Genomic DNA, 24,059 nt, shown 5'->3' with positions numbered 1-24,059 from the left:
GTGGGAAGTGTTCCATACACGTCTCATTTAAATGCTTATACTTTTTATGGTTATTTTTACTGCCATACCTATGGGGCTTCTTACTGTATTGCCTGAAACTGAAGGAGGTTTTAAAGGAATTAAATTTGTTCAGCTTAAATCTTCTGGGGCGTACAACAATATCTTAAACAATTAGCAATAATTAAAAAGCATCTATTCAAACTGAATAAAAGGTAAATAGATTTAATTTAAATACAGTAGGCAGGTTTAAGGGTTTTATCATTAGTGTCAGAGAAGTTTTATTTGTCCATACCTTTATTTTCTCTGACTTTTCAGTGGATAAGAAAAGAGAACTTGCCATTTACTGCACTCATTTTTAAAACATATTGTTCTGTTCAATGGCTCACAACACATGAAATGAGTTTGTGGGCTCAGTACATTTCCCAACAGGGATGTGTCCATTTTCCAAAAGCATCACCACGCTGACAGTAACTGGCACCCTTCTTGGTGGTCTCATCAGAGGAATGAATTGAGAAATAGACTGTTAGATGTGGTCCCTCTAGGTCAGGCACATTAAAAGTGCAGAGTAGGAAATTTATACTGATATTTCCCACAGCAGAATAGTCCTCTAAGTTATAGTTGGGGGGGGTCACTTCTTTAGGGCTATAAATCCAACAATTGTCACAAACACTAAATTCACATGCAAGAATATTCTCAGATCTTATATATGGGTGCACATTTAGCCAATGTTTCTCTACCTGTGGAATTTTCTATATTAACTGCCCCCTTGCTGCTGCAGAACTGTTCGCAAAAAGCTGAGGGTGATATTTAAAAATTATATGGTTCTTCTACGCGTACGTAGCAGCGTGGCTTCTTCTGTAGATGTATATGTGCCCCTTGCACAAGAGATTAGCTTTTTCTGTATCTCTATCAGAGCCACATATGCACCATGTGGTAACTCATGCTCCTTGGACATACAAGGCAGGAAGACTGAGATACACCTTGCATTGCTGTTACTGCCCATGGCAGTATGTTGGAAACCTGGCAAGCGTCTGGAATTTTCTGTGAACTACAGACTCATCTTCTTGACTAAGTCTATAGTCCCTCCTTATCGTCATTAATTCTTTTAACATAATTTAATTTGACCACGCCAGCAATAGGGTCTTTAGCATCAGCAGCCACCATCACTGACATACTGATTCAGCATTGGTACTGACAGACTTGATGCTGGCCTCAGTAGCCACATCTCCAGCACTGATGATGTCACCAGTGGAACTGGCTCTCACACCCCAACAGAAGGGCAAGAACAAAAGATGGCATCAGAAGGAGACCAATCACGGCTCCCAACACTGAGAGGCACTGGGTTTCATAAACGGAAAAATGCTAGCTCCCCAAAGAACATAAGCAGGGGTAACCAATGCCTGTGCAGGTGTCAAACAACCATTAGCAGCCACTGTTCAGCAAGAGGGCTACAGTACAATGACTCACTTGAACAAGGTCACACTAGGGGAATTGCTCAATCTTACCTGGTGACTCAGCAATACACACCAAACATTCTTGGATTTATGTTCTCCAAACGCATAGATTAAGTGCATAGAACAGAACACAGTGTCCCCATGCTTCATCTTTTTTTTTCCTCCCCCGTCTGTGCCAATGGCTAGGAGAAAGCTGGAGCAAAAGAGACTGGTCCACTGCACTAAGAGAGAAAAGGCTGCATGTGAAAGACTAACCAACCTGCAATAGCCAGAGGAGAGTGAAAAAACTGTAGATGTTGCCAAGTCTAATAGGATTAAGCGTTCAGACAGCAGGCTTATATTTTCTTTTCTTTTGGTAAGCACACTGATCTTTTTGCCGATCATTTATAATCACTTAATATTTAAAACTTATTTTGATGTTTATCCTTGATAGTGAATTTGACTGCTGTGCTTGGCAAATCTGCTCAGGTTACAAAGTCCGGTGTGTGTCCATTGTCCACTGATGAAGTGGTGAACCAGTTCATAAAGGTGCATTGTTCAAGAAAAGATCTTGAGTGGTGCAAGACTGCTTATTCCTAGGGTGCAAGGCTGGGGGCTCGGAGGATTTGCCTGTTGTCTTGCTCTGTGTGATTTATGAGTGGAGCATTCATGCAATCTAACTGGGTGTGAGGCTCCACATGTGACTGTACTAAGTGGTATCAGCTGCTGGAGGGGGTTGCTGCCTGTCACTAGTAAGTCATTGTGACAAACAACCTAAAATAGTGAATAAAGGACACGCAGCTGCCTCGCTGTCCCAGGTTGCATCCCAGTGGTCCCGTCACAGGGATGTAGCTTTTTAGGAAAAGAATTATTAAAAGAATCCTCCACTCCTTTAAAGGATTCAAGAGCCACCTTCAGATTCTGAGGGATTTATGTTCCAGCCCTCCACAGGAAATACTATATATGTCAGCCTGAACAATCATGATACTTGAGGTGCTGTCTCCAGTCTTCCTTCTCTATTGCCTGTCTTCCATCTAGATAGCAGATGTGATGAGAGTGTTGGGAGCCACATTAGCACCAATCAGGAGCTAATCTTTGGGAGCCATGATGTGATATCCCCCTTGGACAAATGGCTGTTAGACATAGTTGCCTATCCTGTTCATCTCTGCACTCTCTCTTCAACCCACCCCATTCCCTGTCCTCCTTCAGGGATTCTTCTCACAAGAGTTTACTGCAAAAAGACATGACCACATTGCTTCATCTAGGAGCCATAGAGGAGGTTTCCTCAGGAATGCAGAGAAGGCAGCTTGTATTCCTCATACTTTCTTAACCTGAAGAAGAAAGAGGGTCTTCATGTTATCCTACATCTGAGGAGAAAGAACAAATATTTCTGCAGGATGACGGTACTTGTCACCTTCTTTCCTTCTCTTCACACTTAAGACTGGTTCCTGGCTCTTGGCTTAAAGGTCATAGCCATCCACCTGTCCTACAGAAAGTATTTGGGATTTGCTCTGGGATCAAAAAAATGCTAGCACAGGATACTGCCAGTTGGATTTGATGGCCACAAACTGCCTAGCAGTGGTAGCAGCCAATCTGTGAAGACAAGACATTCCTGTCTACCTCCTGCTTTGATTACTGGATTCATCAGAGGCAGATCACAGCTGGAGACTGCAGCCAGTATGCAAGGTACTCTATCCCTATTCATCCAGGTGGTCCTCGTAATAGAACTATGCAAAAACATCACTATTGCTGTTTCAGGTGATAGAGCTCTAATGCACCTGACGACAGATACCAGTCACTAATAAATACTCATATTCTAACTAAGATCGTTTGCCTCACAACCTCAGTCGTGCGGAACGCAATGCCATCCACAGCTTCAGAAACAACCCTGACATTATAATCAAAGAGGCAGATAAAGGAGGAGCTACTGTCGTCATGAACAGGTCTGACTACCAGAAGGAGGCTTCCAGACAACTCTCCAATACCAAATTTTACAGGCTTCTTTCCTCAGATCCCACCGAGGAATATACTAAGAAACTACACCATCTGCTCAGGACACTCCCTACACAAGCACAAGAACAGATTTATACCAACACACTTCTAGAGCCCCGTCCGGGGCTATTCTACCTACTACCCAAGATCCACAAACCTGGAAATCCTGGACGCCCCATCATCTCAGGCATTGTGGACTCTCTCCTCAGACCCTAAGCCACCAGCACTCCCAGCTATCTCTGAGACACCACTGACTTCCTGAGAAAACTGCAATACATGGATGACCTACCAGAAAACACTATCCTAGCCACCATGGATGTAGAGGCTCTCTATACCAATATCCCACACAAAGATGGAATAAATGCTGTCCGGAACAGTATCCCTGATGATGCTACAGCACATCTGATGGCTGAGTTCTGTAACTTTATCCTCACACACAACTATTTCAGATTTGGCGACTATATATACCTTCAAATCAGTGGCACAGCTATGGGTACCCACATGGCCCCTCAATATGCCAATATTTTCATGGCTGACCTGGAACAGCGCTTCCTTAGCTCTCGTCCACTAACACCCCATCTCTACTTACGCTACATTGATGACATCTTCATCATCTGGACCCATGGGGTGGAGACTCTGGAGGAATTCCACCAGGACTTCAACAACTTTCCCCCCAACATCAACCTCAGCCTAGAGCAGTCCACACAGGAGATCCACTTCCTGGACACCATGGTGCTAATACACGATGGCCACATCACTACCACCCTGTACCGTAAACCCACTGACCGCTACGCCTACCTTTATGCCTCTAGCTTCCATCCCAGACACACCACGTGATCCATTGTCTACAGCCAAGCACTAAGATATAACCACATTTGCTCCAACCCCTCCGACAGAGACAAGCACCTACAGGCTCTCTACCAAGCATTCTTGAAACTGCAATACCCACTTGAGGAAGTGAAAAAACAGATCAACAGAGCCAGACGTGTGTCACGAAGCCTCTTACTACAGGACAAGCCCAAGAGAGAAACCAACAGAACACCACTAGCCATCACCTACAGTCCTCAGCTAAAACCTGTACAGCGCATCATCAGGGATTTACAACCCATCCTGGACAATGATGCCCCACTTTCACAGGCCTTGGGAGGCAGACCAGTCCTTGCCCACAGACAACTTGCCAACCTGAAGCAAATCCTAACCACCAACTATACACCGTACCACAGTCACTCTAACTCAGGGACCCATCCATGCAACAAACCTCGTTGCCAGCTCTGCCCACATATCTACACCAGCAACACCATTACAGGACCTAACCAGATCAGCCACACCATCGTGGGTTCATTCATTTGCATATCTACCAATATAATTTATGTCATCATGTGCCAGCAATGCCCCTCTGCTATATACATTGGACAAACTGGACAGTCTCTACGTAAAAGAATAAACGCACACAAATCAGATATCAGAAATGGCAATATACAAAAACCCGTAGGAGAGCACTTCAATCTCCCAGGCCACACAGTAGCAGACTTAAAAGTAGCTATCCTACAGCAAAGAAATTTCAGGACCAGACTCCAAAGAGAAATTTCTGAGCTACAATTCATCTGCAAATTCGACGCCCTCAGCTCAGGCTTAAACAAAGACTGTGAACGGCTGGCTAAATACAAAAGCAGCTTCCCCTCGGTGTTCACACCTCCAGATCAACTGCTGGTAGTAAGCCTCACCCTTGCTGACTGAGTAACCTTGTCATCCCCACCCTTGCTCTGGCTTATTTATACCTGGCCCTGCAGATTTCCAAGACCAGCATCTGATGAAGTGAGTCTGTACTCACGAAAGCTCATGCTCAAAACTTTTCTGTTAGTCTATAAGGTGCCACAGGACCCTTTGTTGCTGTTACAGATCCAGACTAACACAGCTACCCCTCCGATACTTATAATTAGGGTGAGCACTTTGCCCTGTAGCAAATATGGGACACTCACCTCCAGAGATGCTCTCACATTGATGGACTCCTTAGTGATGGAGGCTGCTGCTCTATGGTTTGGCACTAGGAATGGGGGTTCTACAACCTGTTGGCAGTGGAAGGTGCTGAGAATAGGGGCTTCACAGCCTCCCAGCAGAGGGAGCCAGGGAACAGGTCAGTCATCCCATAGAGGAGCTTTCCTGCAGCCGGAGCTGCTTCAGTAAGGAATGGGGCACCAGGGAAGGAGGCAGCCATCCCATGGAGGAGCTCCCCAGCAGCAGGAGGAAGCTCCCCAAGGCACCAAGTAACAGGGCAGCCTCCCCACAGAGGAGCTCCCTGGCAGTGGGGGTTCTGCCCCAAGGCAAAGAGTGCCAAGGAGCTGGGCAACTGCCCTGCAGTGGGACTCCCTGGTAGCAGAGGCTGCTGCCCTGAGACACCAGGCACTGGGGAACAGAGCACCACGGAATGTGGGACAATTTGCACCTTTTCTTTAAAAAGTCAGGCCACCTGTAGGACAGCTTAAATCAGGACTGTCCAAGGAAAAGTGGGATGGATGGTCACCTTACTTATAACAGATGTCTGCCATCAAAGACAACAAAAACAAAAATTAAACAATACAAATCAAATAATTAAGGAAGGTTGCCTATTACTATTTAATTTGCATTGTAAAATACTATTCTAAAGAAACAAGAAAACCCCATATTTATATTTCAGTTAGTGGCTAATAAAAAGAGGATAAAGTTTGAACAGTTATATTTATCATTCATTGGATGATTCTGTTATTATCATGTGCAGCATGTTGCCAAAGTTGCACTTTGCTTCCGTTTGCCTGTACTTTCTGGTTAACCTTTTCATTATATATATTCTGATATGTGTGTTTCTAATGAAGCCAAAAGAACTGCTGCAGCATGTTATGTACTTGAACATCCCAGTCACAGACCGATTCTCTCCACTATTCAGTCCAATTCCTGGAAGGTGCATTGTGATTCCACCCTGCCAGACCAATCAATAGTTGCCTATTAAGGATCCTTTTCAGGTACCATTTGTTGATAGCCAATGATAGAGATCAATAAGTTCTCCATCCAGTAGCCAATAATTGGTAGGAATTTTGACTGTGATTATATGTTTAGTGAGCAGTGTTCTTTCCATCCGGAATTAGTTTAATAAAAACAACAGATAAATCAACTTTCATTAGATTTATTAATCAAATAGTTGGTAAAGACAGCACATAAACAGAGAAGCGTACAATTACCAACAGCTGCAGAAGACATTCCCTGTAGTTTCCAACAGTCTGCGTCCAGCCTGCCAATGGTTTTACTTCCCCTGTGATTTAGGATTAATTATACCCTTTTTTGCCCTTATTGTAGATCATTCTGGTCCTTATCTATTTCCTGTGTTGGTTACACATTTCTTATCATCTTAGGTTTTGCCCAAGGTTCCCAGTTCCATTGCACATTTTCAACTGTCTGAGTTGGCCTATTGCCTGGTGGTGAGTAAATGTTTATGCTTTTTGTTAATTTCATCCATTATACATATAATGTGGTTAATGCATTGTAAAAACTACTCTCAAAATAGGTTAAATGTAAAATTCCCTTCTTTGTAGGAGAGACAAGGTGTCCAAGATTTTAATTGCAAAACACAGTGGCTGTTTCTCTTTCAGGCAAGCCTTAAAACCTTTCTTGGTCTGCCTTTAGTGTCAAGAACACTATTAGTATTCTCCCTCAAACTCACTCTAGTATTGTGCCTGCAATAGATAATAAGTGGCATAAGACAAGATCTTGTTTCCATAAGGATTGTATGCCAATTCATGACTGAGTCTTAATCAGTTTAATCAGCTAGTCCAATATTTTCCATTGTCTGAAATGTCTGACCAAATTTACCAAATGTTATACACTATAGTTCTTGAAGAGATTAAATAAATCTGAAAAACTGTATCAATAAGGAATTTAATTTTGTGCCAACTTTTGATCTTTTCTACTGGCCACCTACATTAGATTCTGTCTTTTGGCTCTTTCATTATCTTTGAAGTACAGAAACAGTGTTTGAATTCTAAAAGTTTTTAAAATGAGAATTACAATAACGTTAAAATCTGAATTTAATGGACATATCTTCCATGCATTTTCTTGGTACATGCCCTCAGAGGCTTTCTCTGTGATTTTTAATCATTTATACACTTTCAATCTTTGGATTTACATAGAATCAATTTGTTTAATTTCTCTTTTTCAAAATCCTTTGCAAAATGATATGGGCACTAAGTCTTGCTGCTCTTGACACCAGTGCTTGTTCTTGTGGTTCTGAATGATTAGGACTTAGATTTTAAATACTGGTTAACCATTTGTCATCATGACAAAAGCACCTTACCATTACATTCAAAATATTCCTGACTTGTAGTATAATAACCATGTGCTCTAAGGTATCCCTTGACAACACTGTAGTCAGCCGTAACCCCTCAAGTAGTACATAGGGGCTAGTTCAGACACTGCAACAAGCTTCCTTATAAGAGGGTGATTTTAAACATTTCCCCTGTAACTAGTTACTTGGCCATCAACAGGAAAGACACTATTGACTTCAGTGAAGCAGAATCAGGCCAGTGGTGAATGCAAAACCAAACCATTCCAAGTTCTGGCAAGATTCCACCCCACTGTGAGAATGCTTCTAACACACTTTTGAGTAAATCAGAAAATAATTGTCAGGCTATTTGGGCAGAACTTTTTGGAGGGGAGAGTTTTCAAACGTTCATTCCAGCACCTTGTTTTTATTTATTTTAGCCATGCTTTTGAAGTGATTCCTTAAGTACAACATTTCAGAAGGACTGTATTCTCCTTTGGCTCAGTTGTTCAAGGTGCTCACCATGGGTTGTTCTAACCTCAAGGACATGCCTACTAATCACACCCAGTGAAATACGGTTACTCAGCACTCAAAGTGAGCATCTTGGGTGATGGGGATGAGTGGTTACATACTTAGGAAAGAAGGTGCTGAGCAGCTTTGTGTGAAAACATGCTTTTTGTTCCACATCAGAGTAATGCCTTAGACGATCAATGATGCTGACTCAGCAATAGGACACTGCCATTCTCTGAAGCGTAGTCAGCTATAACCACTCACTTACTGCACAGGGGCCATTCCAGCTTCTAGACATTACAAGGACTCCCAAAATGTGCACAAACCTGCACAGCCATAACACAGGCCACAGTTTTACATTGCAATTTGTCATTAAAATAAATGATTGAGGTTCATCCCCCACTCACAAAGAGGTGTATAGAAATCCAACCCAAGGGCATGGTGGGTGCTTTAGCAATGGGGAAGGCTACAGAGAACCAACATGTGCATATAACAAATTTGAGTTGGGCTGTCTGTTTTTCAGCACCTAGAAGCCCAACTTGTGCCATAAAGATGCAAAAATAATGCAACTGGCAATGTGACAGCTCAGGGCACTCTGTATTCATTCACTATTAGGTGTTCTGTTCTGGTCTCACTAGATGCTGCCATGAAGATTACGCAACAGAAATGGGATTGTCAGGAATAACAAAAACCCATAAAAGCACAAAACCATGGCCTAGTAGTCTTGACAGATTAAACAGCCTGGAACGAGTGCTGGAGCATGAATATCACTCACCCTTTCTCTCCTATCCCTTGGAGGAAATCAACAAATTCCTTCTTAAAATCAGGCCACCATGTAAACAACACACTAATAATAATAATAATAAAAAATTTCAAAGGACAAACTATTCTACTAAAACAAACCAGCAGTCCTGTAGTGCTTTAACAAAATAATTTATTAGCTGATGAGTTTTTTGTGGGACAGACCTACTTCTTCAGATCTGAGGAAGTGGTTCTGTCCCACGAAAGCTCATTGCCTAATACATTATTTTGTTAAACTTTAAAGTGCTACAGGGCAGCTGTTTTGTTTGTGAAGATGCAGACTAACATGGCTACCTCTCTGTGACCACCCTACTGAAGGTTATCTTTGAGTCACGCTGTGAATATAGAACAAATCTCAGGCACACAGTGTGTCTGTTTTATCAACATTACTTTGACTGAGTTGTGATTCATACACACCCATTGATATTACCTTCCACAGAGTGGCACGCATCTGATTTATCATTACATCTGAGAGAACGAAATGGGGTGGGAGGGGGCAGGGGCTGTAGATTTTAAGAGAATCATATGAGTAGTTGGAGGGAGTGAGAAGGCTGCATATAAAGTTGCTTTGGATCTGTGAATTGGATTTGAATTCTTTGTGTAATGATTTGGGTGCTCTGCAGCAGTTATCAGTAGTTTTGGGTGGGCTTGGAGAGGCAACCTGGAGCAGAAAGTGTCTTTGGTAACTACGTGTTGGGTCTATGCATCATATCTGTTTCAAATGGTCTCTGAGGCTATGTCTACACAGCAGGCATTATTTCAGGGTACAAAGGTATCCCAAAATAGCTGCCCGTGTCTATGCAACACACCCATTGTCTCAAAACAGTTTTCAAGACAACAGGTGTGCTATTCTGGCACCCCTGTACACCTCATCGCAGGAGGAATACAGGGATGCGTTGAAATAGTGCTTAATTTTGGCATGTCAAAATAGCCTATTTCAAAATCTACTCAAAATAAGTTATGTAATTTGCACAGTGCAAAGCTTATTTTGAGGTTAGGGGGCCATCTAGACATAGTGTCTGCAAGGTCAATACCATGGGTCTCTTCTTAACCCCTCTGACATCTCTGGGTTAAAACTCTACTAGAAACCATGACTAAGAACCATCCTCTGGAGAATCTTTTAATTTCACCTGTGCTGTTGCTGAATCCTCACAGCCTCCAAAAAGAAACTCTCCCATAAGCTGGTAATCAGCAGACATGTTTGTTACATTCACATAGCATTTAATGTGGGAAGTTTTCAGCACCCCTCTCCTGGGTGTCTTGATCTTTTGGCACTAGATTTCATGTAAATAACTGTTCCTATTACCTCAGCTTCATGGTTGGTTGTTGCTGAGGCAAACAATTTCCAAGAACAGAACAGAAGGGACACTGAGCTGGTGTAGGGTGCAGGCAGCTTGGGGATTGACCGTCATTGAAATAAGATACATTAGGAAGGTAAGCTTCCAGATGTTACTAACTTGAGCAACACTTTTTCCTCTCTGAGGCTGCCTTTGTTTCCACTTCTTCTAGACTACGGAGAAACAGGTCAGACTCTTAGCTTCCACTGCTTTTCTAAGTTTAGATGACCAATACAGTATGGGAAATAAATGTCACTACCTTGCATCTTTCTTGACCCTGTAAGATTTCTCAGATTTCTACTGGGAATTACTTAAAGAAGATATATTTCTTTATCTGTGGCATGTAAACCATTTTTTCTCTTGATTTCATTCATTTGAGAAAGCTCAGGGAGTAATAGCTAAAATGTCAGAAATAATTAAGAAAAATACTGATACACACCATGGCAGAAAATTATACCATTTGGTGACGACTGTTTTCATCATCTACAGTAGGTCCCCTGGTAGATATAAATACAAGCTTTAACACCTTATTTTAGGTGATGATGTGTTGAATCAATGTGGATGAAGACTATGTTTTGCGAGCTGAGGAAGAAAAAGGAGTTTATATTAGGAGGCAGAAGTCAGAGGTTCACAACCAACTAACTAATTAATACAGAAATCCGGTGTTCCTCACTGGTGTTATAACACATCTGATATCGTTCGTGAAAATCTTATCATTTCTCTTCCATCTGAGCTTTGCTTTGCTCCACTCTTTACGTTAAATACCTTCTTCCCACTTCATCTATAAAAGCAGGGCTCTCAGTTTAACAAGTGAGTAAAGAAGAGCTGCTGTACAAGATATTGAATCACCCACATGAGCATGTCCTAATGACAGGAAAATTACTATGGCTAAACCCAACAGTTCCTGTGATCATAGCAACATTGTCCACCTAACAGTTTGGGAGTTATTCTTTCAGGAAACTTCATATGAAGCAGTGATATACACCGTGCATATAGTGCTATACACCACCATATTCTATGATAAAATATGATACAAATACATACATACATACATAAATACAGGCTTTCAGACTTCTGACACTTTTTCTGTGATGTGGCTAGGAAGCTCATACTTTTCTCCATTTTACACATGTAGAGCTTTAATGTTAATATATATGTTGATTGCTCTGATAACAGCATAGAAAGCCATGAAGGAAACTCAAGAAACAAGTATAAAATTGACTTAAACCCTTGTACTCTGTGGCTGTGGCCACACTAGCCCCTACTTTCGGAGGAGGAATGGAAAGGAGGCACTTCGGCAGATGCTAATGAGGAGCTGCAATGAATATGCAGCACCTGATTAGCATAATGCTGGCTGCATGCACTTTGAAAGTGCTGGTTTTGAAATGCACGCTGCTTGTGTAGCTGAGGGCCTTTTGAAATGACCCTCTGATTTTGAAAGCCTCTTCTTGCCATTTGGTTTTGGGAAGACGGTGTACATTTCAAAACTGGCACTTTCAAAGCATATGGCCACCATTATGCTAATGAGGTGCTGCCCATGCTCCTGGGCAAGGTCGTAGGGGAGAGGCTGGTTCCATGTTCCAAGAAGGGGCGGGGCCTCAGGAAGAAAGCGGTGGGACTAGGGTAGCTAGCCCTGAGCCCCAGACCACAGAGCTGCACAGAGCGCACCACACAGTGCTCCATGAGCAATTTATAGGGCTTGTGGCTTTGACTGCCACCACTATTGGCAGCTCTGGGTGTCAGGGAAACTGCCCCCTCTGCTACCCTCCACCCCATCAGCAGGCCTGCAAGACAGACAAATGCAATATAATCAACAAGAGACAGCCGCACAATTTACACTATATGAGATGACTGCCATCAGGAACAATGTAGGAAGAGGCCCCTCAAGAGGAGAGTTTAAAGGAGGGATATGAATGAGAAAGAGGGCAAGTGGCAGACAAGGAGAGGTGACTTGTCCTAAGTTGTGACATTACTATAGCTGAAAGATCAAATGCAAAAGCATAGGGAAGAGCAAAGGACTATGGGCAGCAATGTAGGTGAACTAGGGCTGCTTCTCCACATGTTACCTCCCATTGGAGGTGCCATCGTAATGAGGCAATTCAAAGCAGGCTAATGAGGTGATACTATGCATATTTAGTGCCTCATTAGCATAATGATGGCCATGCAAATTTCAAAGTGCAGACTTGAATTGCAAATTGACAGTGTAGATGAGCGCAGCTTCAAAATAAGCGCCCCACTTTGACATTCCCTTACTCTGATCTAGTTCTGTGGGAGTAAGGGAATGTCGAAGTGGAGCACTTATTTCGAAGCTGCCCCCATCTTCACTGTCAATTCAAAGTCTGGACTTTGAAATTCGCATGGCCACCATTATGCTAGTGAAGTGCTGAATATGCAACATAGCGCCTCATTAGCCTTCTTTGAATGCCTCATTACCATGCCACCTCTGAAGGGAGGGGGCGAGTGTAGAAGCAGCCTAGGTTAGTAAAAGAAAATGAGGCACTTGAAGTGCTATAGTTTGCTTGTTAAAATACCAAATCCAAAGCTTCCCTGTGTGAGTCTCTAGCTGTGTCTACACATGCACGCTACTTTGAAGTAGCAGCACTAACTTCGAAATAGTGCCCGTCGCGGCTACACGCGTCGGGCGCTATTTCGAAGTTAACTTCGACGTTAGGCGGCGAGACGTCGAAGTCGCTAACCTCATGAGGGGATCGGAATAGCACCCTACTTCGACGTTCAATGTCGAAGTAGGGACTGTGTAGACGATCCGCGTCCCGCAACGTCGAAATTGCCGGGTCCTCCATGGCGGCCATCAGCTGGGGGGGGGTGAGAGATGCTCTCTCTCCAGCCCGTGCGGGGCTCTATGGTCACCGTGTGCAGCAGCCCTTAGCCCAGGGCTTCTGGCTGCTGCTGCGGCAGCTGGGGATCCATGCTGCAGGCACAGGGTCTGCAACCAGTTGTCGGCTCTGTGTATCTTGTGTTGTTTAGTGCAACTGTGTCTGTGAGGGGCCCTTTAAGGGAGCGGCTTGCTGTTGAGTCCGCCCTGTGACCCTGTCTGCAGCTGTGCCTGGCACCCTTATTTCGATGTGTGCTACTTTGGCGTGTAGATGTACCCTCGCAGTGCCTATTTCGATGTGGTGCCGCGCAACGTCGAAGTTGAACATCGACGTTGCCAGCCCTGGAGGACGTGTAGACGTTATTCATCGAAATAAGCTATTTCGATGTTGGCTTCACGTGTAGACATAGCCTCTGTGAGCTTATTGAAAGTGCCATTCTGGTCCCTATTATATAAGAACCTACACTGTTCCAAACCCAGAGTTATTGTAATGTAATAATGCATTTGGATTTCTGCGTGTGTTTAGGCTATTTAAATAATTGACTTTTTGTGTCCTTCTGAGAGATCTGTTTTCTCAAGTATTTCAAAGATGTCATATTTATTCCCAAAGGCAATGGATTTAGACTAGATTTATTGCAGTAGATCAGCAAAGATCAAAACTAATGTACAAAAGGTTTTATATTTTTATTTAATATAAAATCATAGAAGGGAACAGGAATTATATATGCACTTTATGTATTAAGCACATTTCTCTTTCTCTTTCAAAATGCTTTAGAAAGGAAAAAAGGACTTTGGAATGCCACTTAAAAAGCATTAGTTATTCTCTATAACGTATTGCTTTTTGCAATAAGGTAACTTAAGGGACCGGATGTCATCTGCATGATTTAGGGCTCCCATCCCCAACCTCCCTCCTGGGGTTTAAATGTTACTTTACAGGTTGGTGGGACCTTTTCGCAGAGAAATCACCTTTATACAGCAATATCCTTAACTTGCATGAATTAACAGTTAACCAATGGGATTAATACCAGGGCCAGGTCACTCCGCTTCCTGCTGCTGTGGTTGAATGTGCAGGGTGGGAACCAACCCCTGCTACTGGTGCCATGCCTCACGGTAATCTCTGGGGTTGCATCCCTTGGAGGAGGTGGCTTGGAGAAGACGTGTGGTATGTACAGGAGGTGGCAGAGCAGGAGCAGGAGCAGGAGCAGGCTAGGCAGGGGTGGAGCTGGGGATGGTCTAGGCCAGGGGAAGGGATGGAGGGCAGGTCAGCAGGGGAGTGGACCGGGGCAGAAAGAAGCAGGGCAGAAGCAGGAACTGGGGATAGTGTGGTGGGGTGGGAAGGGGAACACAACAAGACTGTGATGCAGTTGTTGCTGGTGCTGTGTGCTTCCTTAGGGCTGAAATGCTTCCTTAACAACCAGATATTCTACTGCTTTGTACAGCTAATGGTTGCTGTGTCCACTCCTTGCTGCACAAAGACTTCACATAATATACTGAGTTGGTATAGCAGCTTGAACTGCAAGCTCTCGCTCTGCTCTACATTGTCTGGCACAAGGAGGCAAACAGGTGTATAAGGGGATCAAGAGATTGGCTATATCATCTGCCAGTTTTAAATATTTCTATATTCTTAGGCTATGGCTACACTGTGCCCTATTGCACTGTGCAAATTGTGCATCCTGTTTCGAATTAATTTCAAAATAGGATATTTCAGCATTTGGCATTGTCTACACAGTGCCAAGTGTTGCACTACTGACTATTTCAAGGCATCCCTTACTCCTCCTGCAACAAAATGTACAGGGAAGCTGTAATAGTGCACCCGTTATTTTGAACACTATAAATATAAATATGATAAATATGCCATTAAGGACCAATCCAGCTTTGGCTGTATGGCCATCTTTATCGAAGAGTGCAACCTCGGATGAAAGGCTGGGTAAGTCCAAAGTGTAATATTTAACTTTTTGTAGCACCAAAATTCGCATACAGTTCTACCCTTTTCTTCTCATGGCAAAAACGCAGTGTTTTAAAGACCAGAGCCTGCTGGGTCCCCAGGTAACAGCCAGTCAGAATTGAAACCCCCATGCTCTGGGGAGTATAGGCATTCCAATGTTCTTAGTCCCCCAGTTAGGCCCAGAGCACTCCAAACAGGGCTAGACACAGGCCTCTCCCTTTCCTATCTCACATGTACCAACCAGTAAAACTGACTACCATGCTAAAGCAGTAAATGGACCGCCCATAAAAAGTGTGGCAGAAGGCACTCTGACTCTGCACAATGAAGGAAGCTGTGGAAGAAATTCTGGAGTGATGACACCCTACATCATCTCAAAGGAATTCCATTCCTGCATGGCACAATCAAGTGCTAACCAGATCAAAAGCATGATTTCCCTGGGTAAAGAGAGAGATGTTAAATATGGCTAACCAAGGCTGTGACCATTTTTTCATGAAATTAGGCACATCTTTTTGAAGTGTTTTTTTTTCATGCTATTTTGGTCACCACAAAATTAGGATTTTTGGAGTTTTCCATAACAGGTTTTTGTTTCAAGACACGAGAAAAATCTAATTTGCTGTCATTAGATTTAAGTGGAATTTTATTTATTATGAATTTATTTATTTATTTGTCAATCAAATGTACTGTTTATTTGTAGGAAACAGCAGAATTTCTCCAATTCTCTATGAGATTTTCAGTTATGTGAAATTGCAACTAAACTTAAAATCTGATGCCAATTGCATTGCTATTATTATTATTTTTATAAAACGCCAACATGAATGGTATAGCAGTCTAAAAATTTAAAAAACACATTTAAATTTAAAGAATTTATATAAAAGAATGTAATTGAATAGACAGTGAGATATATTTCCAATGATACATGAATTATTATTATTATTATTATTATTATTATTATTATTATTATTATTAAATAACAAAACATTATGCATGATTCAGTGGAAACATATCTAGCGATGTATTCAATTAAATTCCTTTTATATTGATTCTATAAACATAAAAATTGATTTATAAATTTTTAGAAGGCTATAATAGTTATGTAGGTATTTTAAAATAAAGTTTGATCAACCTTAACTTTCAGTATGAGTTCTCGTCAATCTACACTCCATTAATAAGCTATCAGAGAAACATTGGTCTACTAGCTCATTTAACAGAGCACAAGGAACAGGAATTTGTTCTGGACCTCAAACTTCTGCAATGCCTTTACTGCTAAACTATTGTATATTTTTATAATTACAAGTTGCCCACAGAAGGACTTCATATGGTGGGGCTTTATGCTTTAGTAATAACTCTCGTTGATATTTATGTTATGTACAACTATCAGTAGGATATTTTCCCTGAAAGAGTTCTGTATAATATGGTCTTGTTCATACCATAGAACATCTAGTCATACTGGGAAAAATTCATTCACAGGACAGATGGCAAATACAAGACCTCTCCTCAAAAAACTCATGTTCTGGTGGCACTGAAGAACTGCAACTTCTGACATATGGGCAGGTGGGGAGGGTTGTCTTTTGTAGGACTATGTTGTAGCTGGGCTGGGGAGAGACAATAGGACTTATGTTTATGTAGACCTAAAATCACCAAAATTCTAAGTGTCAGATGGATGGTCTTCCGACCAAGTTTTAATTACTTTGGAGTCCCTGTTTGGAGAGTTGGGTTGGATTTCAGTACCTGAAATTCCCCACATTTCTTACTCAGCTGATTGATTAATCTGTCACTAAGGTGGTTGCACTCAATGGCTGTGTCTACACATACCCCTCATGTTAATGAGGCATGGGGTGTGTTAATGAAGCACTTTGGAACAGGTTAATGAAATGCTGACGTGAATATTCTGAGCCCCATTGACATAATGGAAGCCAGTCATGCTTCGAAAGTGCTACTTTCGAAATGCAGACTGGCTGTATAGATGCAGGCACTTCGAAATAAGCTCCACTCTTCCTCATCTGGGAGAGAAAGAAGTCTTCTGGAAAAAGTGTTGCATACTTTTGATTTAATATTGAAACAATGCATTTTGTGTGTAGACGCTCCATGGGTTTTTTTGAAAAAGACCCAGCTTTTCAAAAACAAACAAACAAACAAAACAAAACAAAACAAAAACTTGCTAGTGTAGACATAGCCCTCCAGTTTTTCATCGAATAGCTTCAGTAACCATTGGAATCAGACAAATTTAATTTCAGTGGCAATAGTGCCTTAGAAATTAGTTCATGATATGTTACTGCACGTTCCTATTACATGACATTTTGTTCTGACCTATAGCTTCCCTCACAATGAATGGGGCTGTACCTTTAAGTAAAGTTATACACATGCGTAAGTGTTTGCATAATTGGCTCGTAACATGGAACTAAATTGAGCTTTAAATAAATGATTTGAATGATAGTAGGAACGACAGTCAATCAAATGGTGACATTTCTGTTCAGTAAGCATCTGAATTTCCCCCTTCCATTTAAGAGAGTTCCTACTCTAATTTTGTGTCATCTTTTTGGATTTTTAGTTTTCATGCTTGGCAGTGTAGTAGATCAAGTTAGGGGGAAACAGAGTATTTCTAACAGGAAAGCACTGTATTTCACTGGCTTTAGCTTTTCAGATTATCTTAAACTTTTGTAAATATGCCACTGTGAAAGCCCACCTTTTTTTCATACTGAATGCATCGATATATGGGCTCTGCTCCAGGCAGACAGAATTTAATGAAAGGCATCTTTACTGGGAAATATCAGTGCTGGTGTAAGAGTGGTTAATATTCTGATTTTTAAATTAAGTCCATATAATGCAAATTATCTTGGTGGATTTGTATACTGAATGCTGTGAAAAGGCATGTTCTATTATCTTAATCAGCTAATAAAAGATGAGGCCTGAATTCAAATATTTAAATGTTATATTTAAAAAGACACTTTGGGACAAATGGATAATTGCAGTATAGTGGCATCAGTGATTTTAAAAGATAGTGCAATGATGTATGCACTTAAATTTAGTCTCAGCAAGTGGAGCTATATGTACAGACTCCTATATTAATCTCACCAGCCAGTGGTTTGCCCTGATAAAATTTGATGGGTGTCCTAGAGATTTAGTTTAACTAAAATCTTAAATCAAAAAGCTGTTATTTTAATAAGAGAAAAGTGGGTAATTTAGATCACTTACTTGAATTCTGTGCACTTACTTTCCTCTAAAACCTTTTCTCTTCAGATGCTTCTACACTACATTCCCCTTTGGAAAGGGGAATGCAAATGAGTGAGATCAGAAATGCAAATGAGGCATGGATTTATTATTTATTCTTAGAAATTCCTGAAACAAAATCGGAAGAAGTGTTCTTTTGAAAACAGGGTTTATTTTCAAAGGAACCCTGTCTACATGGCTGTTTTTTGCTTCCAGAAGAGGCTCTTCCAGAGGTGAGATCGCATGGGAATATGCAAATGAGGCATGAGATATGTAAATCCACACCTCATCTGCATTTCCCATTTGAAAGGGGAATGTAGTATAGATGCAGCCTTCCTGTCCTGGCATGTTGTGTCTTTACTTAGATTTACTTTTAGAAACAGCAACTTTGTTCTGCAAATATTCACACAGTCAATAAAAACCTATAACTTCAAAGTATCCCTATTTCTATTTAAATCTTCCCTACTACCTGCTGTTTGTTTATTTTTTGGCTGGGTCATCAATCCCACTGGAGTTCAACAAACTTAAGAGGTCTTCTATAGGTTCCCAGACCTGTACATGTCCCACGTACTCTCATATCCCTGCAACTTCTGATGGAAAACAGATTTTACGTTTTTGTAGAGCAGAGGTCAACATGAAAGCCTAAAATGAAACAAAAAGCTGGCACTCAGCTTTCAGTTCTGGTTTTTATTATAACAGAAGGGTATATTACAGTCATTTTACAAAAATCTAGTATTGTCCAGCATCAGACCCTAACCCTCTTTGTAACTCAGTTTTTAAATTACCAGCCTGTTCAGTTTAGCTGACTTGTGTGCTTGTGAATTACCAGTGGACCTGCAACCTTGTACAGTCACCATCTTACAATATACTGATACTTTGCAAATATAGCCTCTGTGTATATTTTCATTAATTTGGCTTCCAGAACGGCCAAGAATGGCCTGTGATCCTCTTATTTCCATGGGCCAATAGTTACTCACACAGCTGTAGCCTTCAAAGAGTCCACTGGTGTGGGTAACTGGTCTCCCCGTGGGAGGAGTAGATTAGCAGTTGGGTAACAGTGCCAGAATTCCCTGACATTCCAGACTCGTTCTTTCCAATTTTGGAACAACTGAAGATCTATTTCACGTGTAATTACAAGTTATATTTCCAAAGTATCAGTGGGTATAATGGGCCAAATTCTGGAATATTTCTTCAATTTTAGTTCTTTTTAAATACATGGGAGTAGAGTGTGATGGGACTATGGCCTGCAAGGTGTGGCTTATTGTATTAACCTGTTTGTGACACTTCATGTACGTATCCAGTCTTCTGTCTTTATTTCCATGTTTAACGGGGTAGAGATAGTCACAGGAGATGAAATTCACCCTCATGCATAGAGTCTTTATTCTGCATTAGAGAGCAAATCCAGACCCCTCCTCGGAGACCATATAGAGCAATGTGACCATGGAACCATTGCAGTTCTGCTGTGCAAGAGGTGAGAGGTGGATGTTGGCTTTGTGTCCTGTGCAAGGGCTCAAGCTCTGCTTTAAGCTCTCCAAGCAGCAGCACAGGCAGCATGCAGCTAGGCTGAGCAGGAGGATGACAGGTATGGATGATGCAGCTGTGTAGCTTTTCCCAACCTTGCCTCAGTGGTGAGCGACATTAAAGTCTCTGCAACTACTCCACGGCGCACAGGGAAAGATCTTTCTACCTTTCTGCCCAGTCATCAACCCACCCCTGGAGACTCAAGCCAGAGGCTGGGCTCTGGATTCGTTTTTCAATGCATAAGCTACATTTTTTCCCGGACCTTCTCCTGTTTCCAAAAAAAGCTAAATTTGGAAAAACAAAATAAGAATGGCTTTTTGCAATAATGGTACTAAATTAATAATAATCAAATTGTATTTTCATAATATTTGCAGGCATTGGGGGGGTGGGGACTGGAACTGAAGTAAGTTGATGCTGAGGGCTGCACAGTGCTGCACAGGAACAGACTCACAGAATATTGTAATTAAGTATTGACAGACAATGGACAGTTTAAAAGTAGGTATTATAACTATCTGAGAAGAGTTTTAAAATCTCATTTTTAGTTAAATGAAAATCTCGACTATTCAGAGTCTCTTTTTTCACTGAAGCAGCACAATGTGTGTATGTGTGGGTTTTTTTTATTTGATGTGTCTTGCCAGTGAGATGTCAGCTCTTTTTTTTAAAGATATAACAACACAGTGTGGCATCCTGACAAAGCAATGTGTCTAACCACCCCAATGATGCATCTGGTCAAGAGAATCGCCAAAGATGCAGTTCACACCAAAAAAGATGGGAAGGCAGGGTGCAGGATAGTTTGGGGAACTGGCCCATGAATTTTCAGCTAGGTAGCCTTGTCAATCAGATAGAGTCCTCCTAACCTTCTAACTTAGATAAGCCTTTCTATCAGACAAGATAATCTAGTGCCATTTATCACAAGCCATTTTGTTCTAACTGTACCAGAGGTGAAATCTTAGTTTAAATGTTTAATAGAAAATGAGTAACAACTCATAATAAAGATATTAAACAGAAAAGCATTTTAATTGAATTTCAAGTTTCTTGTGGAAAGGGACAAGTTGAAACTCCATCCCTCTACACCTGTAATACACTTTTGTATTTAATGTATGTACTGTATTTATACTCAATAATTATGGCTTCCATTCAATACCAACCTTAGGTAGATTCAAATTTATGAGCTAGAGGCCAAAGGCTCTGTGGCCTATTAATAGTTACCTGACCCATCAGGTACCCTTCCAACTCTCTCAATACTCAACACACAATGCCCAACATTCCCATGGCTCCTTTTTCTGTTCAGTCTGTTCTTGGGGCTGGATCCAGCAACTGCCAGCATTTCTTAACAAAGTCCTTGCTTTTTTTTTTCTTTTCCTGTCAATCATCACAATAGACTCAATTTCTGCTGCATGCAGAATGGCTGATGTCTTCATATTTCTTAAGCTTCCATGTCCCCCTGCTCAGAGGGGCACAGAATGCTTCCCCTGGCTCATTTCAGAAGGTGCAAAATAAAGCTGTTATGAGTCTTTGGCACTCTGCTTGTTGCCCAAATTTGGCATCTCTATGTCTTCAGAAGTTGAACAGCGCTAGTTTGTGTTGGCATTTAAGGCCCATATTTGCAGATCAAATGTTGGGATGGATTATAATCTCTGACCCAATTAATCTCAACGGGCATAAAATTTCACATTCCAATTTGGGGATGGGTTGCTGCTGGAAAACTGAAATTTCTTGCATATTTGGAATATGTAATTATAAATCATAGTTTTAAAAAAAATCCAAGTCTGTCCCTGGATATTAGACAGACAGCATGGATGAGGTATTATCTTTCATTGGACCCACTTATGTTGGGGAGCGAGACATCTTTCAAGCACACACAGCTCTTCTCTCTCACGGACAGAAGTGGGGGCCAATGAAAGATATTATCACACTCACCTTGTCATTTGAGTGTGACAGTTTGAATTTCTTTACATGTATTTGAAAAATCTCAACCATTATAATGTTTTGAGCATTTAGCACTAACTGCACACTTTAAATATATTCCTTTATGAAAATAATCCTATATAATGTAGTAGAGATAACACCTACAGGCTTCTATAGAAAATACTCTATAGCATATACAGATTTAAATGGATAATGAATGATACTATGTATTTCCATAAAGTTTTTGATTGATCTTATGGAATTGTGTAACAGGGCTATAGAATGGTTAAAAAGACTCAGCAAATACATGGTTTGTTTTCCTATTAAATGCTAAATGACTTTTTCATCAGGGCTGATAGGAAAACATACACAGCTGTGTATACACCCAGCACAAATTAAATTAACTGTTTGGATAAGACTGTACCTTTGAGGTACAGTACTGAGTTAGCAGCAATGCAAAGCTGGACTGTTTTGTCCCTTTTTTCTCACCCAAATGTGACCGGCGTGTGAATCCGTTTGGGATGCCTTGCGGGTGGATGGATGGATGGGGCAGACACTCTGGTTGTGACACAAGAAGTGGTGGCTCTTTGTGTTCTTTCTATAAGCACTCTCAGAAATCAGTGTACACAGGATGTATTAGGCATGGCGGCCTGACTCCATTAATCAGAAAACACTTGGAAACACTCAGATTCAGAAGCTTAGAATGGGCATAGTAGCAGCAGCACATACCTTGTTAGAATGGCAGAACTTTGTAGATGATTAGCACAAAATAGTAGTAGCCCAAGTGTGATCCATCATTGTCTCTCATCGCAACTAATGCCCAGGAGAGAGACCAAATGTCATACAGGGGAGTATTCCTGGAGTGTCACTTGTCAGTGCTGCTAAGCGTTCATTGGCTAACAAATTATATAATAAACATTTCTTTCTCCTCCGGAGGACAAGGGCGTACATGTCTGGCAGCAAGAGGAATGAAAGCACAGCAACAAGTGACAGCTGCAGTGACCCCCCTGGCTTGGAGGTATTCTCCATTAGAAGATGAGAAAGTCACAGCAGGAATTCAGTGCATTCACGCGCTGCAGACAAGCCAGAATTGGTTGCAAGTTGGGAGCAGATGAGAGCTGAGAGTCATGGGGCTCCCTGCTTCATGCACAAACTAAACCAAATATTTTTGAAAGAGCAAAATTATTTTAAATATCTCCCCCTGAAACCATTGGGGATCCTTCCATTGACTTCATTGGCAGTTTGCAGTAACCTTTAGTCTGTAAACCACAAGTAAATAATAGACAGAAACTTGTAATAAAATACCTTAACTTTATACCTGTTATATGGCTTCAGCAGTTAGGTTAAGATGTATTACAACAAAAAGGAGTGAAAAGGTGTGCTTTGACCATTGTATCTGTCAAGTTGGTTGTTTGTAATGTGTTTACTGTAAGCTGTGCGCTTGTGTGGCTGCTCAGGAGAGATTCAAATGCTGCCCAGCTGATTAGCAGAGTGCACACAGCTAGGTTTTTGTATTTCTACCTGTGGTCAAATACCTGATGGCTGAATCTCAAGTGCCTGGGTATCATGACTAACAGTCGCAATCCGGCTTCTGAGGCTACAGCTACACTGTGGCCTTAACTTGAAATAAGAGATGCAATTTGTGCTATGCAAATTGCATATAATATTTTCAGTTAATTTCAAAATCAGCTATTTTGGGATTTGGCGCTGTCTACACAGGGCAAATTTTTATATACTATGCTATTTTAAGACATCCCTTACTCTTCTTGCAATGAGGGGTAGAGATATTTGAAATAGCACACCTGGTACTTAAAAATATTTCAAAGTACTGGGCATGTTTCATAGACCGGGAGTAGCTATTTTGGGTGTCCCGAAATAGCTCTGCAGTGTAAACACAGCCTGAAGGATAGCAATGTTCTCACGAGTCTTGGGACTCCCCTTGTAGGGCAAATTTGGCATCTCTATGTCTCCAGAAGTTGAACAGTGGGATTGTTCAGCACATTCAACTCACCAGCTAGGGCTGATTTCTGGTACATTCAGTAATTTGTTTTTTCCCACCCACCCCTCAGCTACAATGTATGTGGCATGCCACTCCCCTTAGGGAGTTTAGAGTCATGGTATTATAGTGCCCTAGCTACATGTGTGGATGGTATTTAAAATAAGCATCTCATGCTACATGTGTACATCATGTGTTACCAGCAGTGTTTGCAAGTGGAATGTTCACACAAAGCATGTGGAATGCCAGCTCATTTATTTCACTAAGGGATGGTTTTATAGTGGAGCT

At 41.5% G+C, this 24,059-nt stretch overlaps 1 long non-coding RNA gene across 1 annotated transcript in view; it reads left to right on the top strand.

Moving 5' to 3' along the window:
- The first annotated feature begins 1,630 nt into the window (after nucleotides 1-1,630).
- Nucleotides 1,631-24,059, top strand: part of LOC142018454 (uncharacterized) — a 35,548-nt gene continuing 13,119 nt past the window's right edge. The window contains exons 1-2 of the long non-coding RNA XR_012646829.1: nucleotides 1,631-1,809; nucleotides 6,809-6,874. This is a non-coding gene — a long non-coding RNA (uncharacterized LOC142018454). The remainder of the gene's footprint in view (nucleotides 1,810-6,808; nucleotides 6,875-24,059) is intronic.

This window comes from Carettochelys insculpta, chromosome 10, assembly GCF_033958435.1.
Source record: "Carettochelys insculpta isolate YL-2023 chromosome 10, ASM3395843v1, whole genome shotgun sequence".
Taxonomy (NCBI): Eukaryota; Metazoa; Chordata; order Testudines; family Carettochelyidae; genus Carettochelys; species Carettochelys insculpta.
The sequence above is the reverse complement of the archived record's forward strand: the minus strand, read 5'-3'. Positions and strand labels throughout refer to the sequence as shown.